Source organism: Marmota marmota, unplaced genomic scaffold (assembly GCF_001458135.2).
Source record: "Marmota marmota marmota unplaced genomic scaffold, marMar, whole genome shotgun sequence".
Lineage (NCBI taxonomy): Eukaryota > Metazoa > Chordata > Mammalia > Rodentia > Sciuridae > Marmota > Marmota marmota.
The window spans coordinates 2,440,022-2,446,975 of NW_026000082.1; the positions used below are offsets into that span (position 1 = coordinate 2,440,022).

The following is a 6,954-nucleotide window of genomic DNA, read 5'->3' on the forward strand; positions in this document are numbered from 1 at the left end:
ACATATTCATAAGAAAAGTAAATATCTCTTGAATTAAAAAAGGAAATATTTTAATGGAAAAACATTAAAAGATTGAAGGAAGGAGAAATTTTTCTAAACAGCAGCCAGTACTTCTGCTACAATATGTGCCTAGAAATACACATTTTTTTTGTGTGTGTGGTGGTGATACTGGATATCGAACCTAGAAACACTCTATCTCTAAGCTACATCCCCAGTCCTTTATTTATCTTTTAAATTTTTATTTTAAAATTTTATTATTTGTACAAAGACATCATTAAATAAATTCTTTGGGTTGGGGATATAGCTCAGTTGGTAGATTGCTTGCTTTGTATGCGCAAGGCCCCAGGTTCAATACCCAGTACCACCAAAAAAAATAAAAAAATAAAAATAAATAAATACTTTGCCGATATTTACAAAATAGAGGTGAGAGGGTAAAACCTACAGTCTCAGAGTCTTTGATTTGCTGTATCTCTTTCAATCTTCTGAACAATTTACATACCTATTAAAATGTGATTCTAGTGAACTATGTCAAAAGCTTATCAATCAAGTCATCAATAGTGTCAACAAGAAGTTGAATGTCCGCTTTTTCTATGATCACTGTGATTTTGGAGGATGACATTTACATCTTTGCTGACTACTCGGTCAGCAACCTGCATGGATGTATGTCAAGGTATGATGTCATCCTTCATGTCATGGAGCCATCTTGTAGGGCAGTTCATAGGAATCCAACTATGTGACAAACAATGATATTCTGCTTCCTTAATGAAACTATTGAATGTGATAAAATCCTTTTTAATGGTATTTTGATGGTTTAGACCACACACCTTTTATGTCTACTTCCATTTTTTACCTCAACAGGAAGCTGATTAAACTTCATCACCAGGCCATCTGCGATTATAGCTACACCAATAAGAGACATGACCTTATCAGGTCGTGCAACTGCAGCATGAAGCCTAAGCCATCCACCAAGGCTAGATCCAACTAGTATCTGTGGTCCTACAGCTAATTCATCAATTATGGAAAGAACATCTTTTCTCTGTTTCCTCACTGTGAATTCTTCTAATTTACCACCTGAATCTCTAACTCCTGAGTAATCAAACCTTATACAGGCATGACCTAGAGATTTGCAAAACTCCTCCATTGCCAATACTTTTGTACCATTCATATTAGAAAGATAGCCAAGGATAAAGGTAATAAAAGATAAAGCCTCTTATAAGCTAAAATGCCAAAGCTTGTAAGTTTGGGGAGGTCTAGTCGATTAAGGGAAGAGACTGATGTCTTCTGTCTGCAAACTGGGAGCCCCCAGGGTGCCCTCTGGGGCTTTCATGGATGTAACAAGCTGAGGTCACTGTGTGAGACCAAAGGAGACAGCTGCCCAGCCCCAGCTCCAACAGGGTACCCAGGCAGCCACAGTAGTCAAGCCCACACCCGCCATCTTCCCAGCTGTCCCTCAGCCCAATTTTTCTATTGGCTCGTTTCTCCTTTGCTTAGTGGGTTTATTGGAGTTAGTTTTAATACACATTATTATTCTCAGGGCCAATTCTTCTATTTTTTTGCAAGTAAGATAAACTTCAATTTTGGAGGCTATTTTTGTAGTACAGAAGTTTCAAATTACATAAATCTTTTAGTTATCACTTTTGCTTTTTTAGGCCCTTCTAAAGAAAGGCCTAAAAATCATCCTAAGGGTATAAGCACACAATTTCCTTCTGATATTTCTATAGTATAGGTTGATTTTGATGGGCTTATAGGATATTCTGATAGATGAGGGCCATTCCAATCTCCTCCAGGCTTCAGCAAGCAAACTCACTCCTATCACTTTGGGTATCTTGAGTTTACTATCGTGTCTTTCAACCTATTTCCAGTTCAGTGTGTGTTTGTTTGACTAAATAAACACCATGAGATTATCCCACTTTTGTGGCTTGTGTTCCTTCTTAAATCCATCTTAAATTCTGAAAAGTAAACAAACTTATTCATCCAGCAAATATCTTTATGTGCCTCTTTGAGACAGGCATCAGCACACAGCAAGACAGACAGACAAGTACCCTCTTTTAGGAAATTTTTTCAATGCTGTGACCAAAAGGCTGACAGGAACAATTTTTGAGGAGGAAAAGTTTATTTGGGGCCCAGTTTCAGAAGTCTCAGTCTGTAGACAGCTGACTCTGTGCTCTGGGCTTGAGATGAGGCAGAACTTCATGGCAGAAAGGTGTGGAGGAGGAGAGCAGCTCAGGACATGGCACCAGGAAGCATAGAACGAACTCTAGCTCACCGGGACAAAATAGAAATCCCAAAGGCATGCCCCAGAGACTCACCTCCTCTAAACACACCCTACCTGCCTACAGTTACCACCCAGGTAATCCATTCAAGGGGATTAGTGAACTGATTAGGCTAAAACTCTCATAACTCAATCATTTTACCTCCAAACCTCCTTGTACTATATCACACATGAGCTTTTCGGGGACACCTCCTATCTAAACCATAACATGTCCCTAACTGCACACCATGTAGAAGCCTGTTGAAGGCAGGAAGAAAGCAAATAGCCATCAATGTGATGAGGGCCAAGGAGATGTATAGCAGAGTGCTGCCAAGTCTCCAAGATGTCTGCTGAGGTCAAAGTGACTTCAGATACTCATATACAATTGGCCTGAACCTTTCCTCCAGGTCCTGCAGGGAGTCCATAACTTTCCCCTGATTCCTGTGAATTCCTCGGGGCTTTGTCATCTTGGCCTCTAAGTTTGGCTTCACTCAACTGTTTCACTTGCTTCCTATCCCTGAAGTTGTCCCTTGCTCTGTCCCAGGCTAGTGGACCTTGGTTCATGCTCCTTGATTTCCCCTCAAGTTGGCCCTTCAAGACTTGCATTTATGAAATCCCCAGTGGAGCTTTGGGGAGCCAGGAGGTATCTGTGTGTCAGCCTGACAAATTCACATCCAACACCCTGCAGCCTTCCCACGATTGGTGCCTGTTCATCATTTCCCCAGTCAGCATTCTGTGTGCTCCAGGGCCTTTGTGTTTGGTGTCCTTCCTCTGTCTGCCACAATACTCTTGACACATCTCCCAGTTTCTTGATTCCAGGCTCCTCCGCAGCTCAGTTAATCCCAGGTTATTATACAGCTCAGTTTCACTAACCATCTTGCCCTTTTGCAGCACAGAAGAACTTGCAGTGAAGCCAAAGCTTTGGTGTCTTTATCCCTCTGCTAGTGGGAGGAGCCAGTTTACAGATGAATCTCCCCTTTGATAAGAAAGATGCTACCCTCTGTTAGTAGACAGAAGCAGCCATACTCAGCTTTGAGTACCTTTCTCCCCCAAGAGAGGAATTAAAGAATGGACACTAATACAATGTGGGCATTTGTGGAAGAAGTGGCATTGAAGCTGAGATATAAAAAAAAAATAAAATGAGGCGAGGGCAGAGCTTGGAAAAGTATTCCAGACAGAATATGCAGCACATACAAAGGCCCGGAGATGGACTGAAGCAAGGCTCATTCAAGAAAACTAAGAGAAGACTGCAGAAATGAAGAGATTGGGTAAGCAGAAGAGAGTGGGGAGGACTTTATCTTAAGGGAAATGACAAAACACTAAAGGGTGTTTAGAAAATAAGTAACAGGCTATAATTTTACATTACCAAAAAAAAAAAGATTACTGTGGGCTGGAGGTGTAGCTTGGTGGTAGAGCATGCTCAGCATGTGCGAGGCCTTGGGTTCAATCCACAGCCACAACAGCAACAACAAAAAACAATTAAAAAAGATTCCTCTGACACAATGACACATTACTTTACACCTAATAGGATCACTGTGATTTTTTAAAAAGGAAAATAACAAGTATGGGCAAGAAAGTGGAGAAACTGGAGCCCTTTGACATGACTGTTGGGAATGTGAAATGCTGTAGCCACTCTGGAAGAGTCTGGCAGTTCCTCAAAATGCTCAGCCTAGAGTTGCCACATAACTGAGCAACTCTACTCCTAGGCATATACCTCAAAGAATTAAAAAACCTGCATTCAAATACCAGTCCACAAATACTCAGAGGATGTTAAGTATTCCACCAAAGGTCCATTGTGTCCCCACAATGGCACTATGGGAGGTGGTGGGACCTTTAGGAGATGGGGCCTTATGGGAGGTCCTTAGGTCATTGGGAGCATGCCTTCAATGGGGACTGTGGCATCCCACCCAGTAATCTTTTTCTCTTTTGCTTCCTGGCCATTAGGTGGACAATTTGCTCCACTGTTCACTCCCTGCCATTGTTGGGACTAGAGGCCCAAAACACCAGGTCTGCCTGATCACGGACTGGAACCTCTAGAACTGTGAGTCACATACACGTTTTTCTCTTCGAAGTTAACTATCTCAGGTATTTTGTTTATATTGACAGAAAGGTGACGAACATAGCAACAGAATGTGGAAAAGTTTTGGAACAGATTTTATAGAGAATGTGCTAGAGAGTAAACTGGTCTGGATGAAGGATTGCCAAGGAACCCTGAAATTTAAGAACACAGCTTTGTAGGGAAGCTAAGCTACTTGTTATGTAATTTTTTTTTTTTTCCAAAAGCACCAGGGCTAAGTCGGAACTAAGGCAGTAATCCTGATGGGTATATTGTTACATAAAACACTAATGAAGCAGTACCCGAAATAGAATGGGAATAGTGTGAAAGAAATACAAGTAGTCTTATGAAAAGTAGGATTTGAAAACCTTCCATATGTAAGCTCCTTCTTCAAAAGAAATGTGATTGAAAGCCATATTGGATAAGTAATTATATGTTAAATTAGCCAGTAGGAATTATTTTTGTACTTAGATGTATGCATGTACCATATAAATTATAATAAGATACAGGCAGCTTTTTAAAAGCCTATCTACTGAAACTATGTTTTAAAAAGTTGTGGAGGATTTTTATGCCAGGGATAACATGAAAATTCTCAAACTTATAAAATTATAGTAATTGTTAGAGTCATAGTGTCATATTCTAAAAAAATTGTCATCCTAATTGAATAAGCATGTTTTGGAGAAACCAATTAACTTTATTCCCTACCTTAAGTACTATATACCTATTATAGCTTATAAATAATTAATATGGTTGTAGTTGGCACTCTAGGAATTAAGCTTTTTCTCTTTTTAAACGATTTTATAGTTGTAGATGGACATAATATCTTTGTTTTATTTATTTGTTTTTATGTGGTGCTAAGGATCAAACCCATTGCCTCATAAATGCTAGGCAAGCGCTCTACCACTGATCTACAGCTCCAGAATTTGGCTTTTTCAATGAACATTAAGGCCCTGCAAGTACAGGGTATAGCAAGTGCCCCAACATTTTGTTGACCAATGCTCTAGATCTTAATACTACAAAGAGGAATAAGAAATAGTCCCTAAATTCAGAAAGTTGAAGCCTCATTGGGACTGTAAAACAGTTTGCCAAACATGAATCTAGCAAGATGAAGAAGAAGCTCATGACTGGTGCAGAATTAAGTTTTAGAAGATCTGAAGGGTCAGATCTCACTTTTTTTCTAGGCAGAGGTGTGGGTAAGTGAGGGTATTAAGAAACCTGGGGAGGGAAAACATTGTATTTGAACTGAGATTTTTCTGGGGATGAGAGAAGTGGTTATTTTCTTAAGAGGAGAAGACAACATACAGGTAGATCAAAATACAGAAGCAAACACACAGTAGAGGCGATCTGGTCAATAGAACAGTTGGCTGGAGCAGAGCAGAGGTGTAAGGGGAGCAGGATGAGGTTTTGAATGGAAGCAGGATACAAACTGTGGGTCCTTCCCTTAGGGAATAGGAAAGTAAGGAGGCAGGAGTGAAAGCTCTTGTGTGGTATGCCTGACTCCTACATGAATCATCAGACTCAACAATATTAAATGAATTAGTGCGTGGAAAGACCCCACTACAATGCCACCCCAAGGAAGTGTTCCATTGAGTCACCGTTGTCAGTGTTATTGGGCTGAGTTGTGCAGGATCCTGACAGCTCCAGCCACCTTACACCAGACAGATCAGACCCTGGATACTTCATTCCTTACCCTCCTCCTAAAAAGACTGCTCCTGTTCTTGTCTTCCCAGCATAGAAAACAACACCACCAATGGTGTAATTGTTCCAGACAGGAACCCTTTCTTCACCACCCTATCACCAACCCAGCCCTGTTGTTTCTGCTTTCAAAATATATTCTCCACCATCCCACTTTCCTCCCTCTTTACAGCCAGCATTTTGCATTATTTAGACCTCTGCAAGGGTTTCCTGTCCACGTTCCTATTTTTACTACTCTGCAATATATTTTCATCTCAGATTAGTCTTTTAAAAATATAGTCTTTTACCAATCTGCAGTCCCACCAGCAATGTACAAGTGTACCCTTTTCCCCACATCCTCGCCAGCACTTGTTGTTGTTTGACTTCCTAATGGCTGCCAATCTTACTGGAGTGAGATGGTATCTTAGGNGGAAACATCACAAGTGAATGTTATTTCACTCATTCCCAAATATGTGTACCTTTAACATCTGCAAATGTAACATGTAACATCTGGAAAGCAATAAAATTTTCATGGTGAAAAAAATAAAATAAAAATATAGAATAGATCACCTCACCTTACCCTCCCTTCTTAAAAGATCCTCTGGGCTCATTTCTTTGCCACAGACCACAGGACTCCAATTTCCTACCTCCTCATTCTGACGAATCCCATTTTCTCTTTGTTGACCAGTGCTCTAGATCTGCTGCTCTTTTCTGGCCTAGGCCCACTGCATGTTCCATTCCCATGTTTGTTTGCCTTTCTCGTTCTTAGATAGCAACTTCTATACCACCCTCTCAGAGGTTCCCATGAGCATCAACATGAGTAGATCCCCTCCCTGCTCATACTGTGGGTAGTTTCACCCATCACCTTCCTTGGCCTTTACAGCAGATCTTCCTATTGGAAATACTTGTGTCTTATATTTGCTTGTTTACATGACTAACTGGATGTTTTTAAATGCAGATACTAAAAACAAAC

At 40.5% G+C, this 6,954-nt stretch overlaps 1 pseudogene; it reads right to left on the reverse strand.

Moving 5' to 3' along the window:
• Positions 1-523: 523 nt before the first annotated feature.
• LOC107141427 lies at positions 524-1,435 on the reverse strand (annotated as a pseudogene).
• Between the last annotated feature and the right edge of the window lie 5,519 nt (positions 1,436-6,954).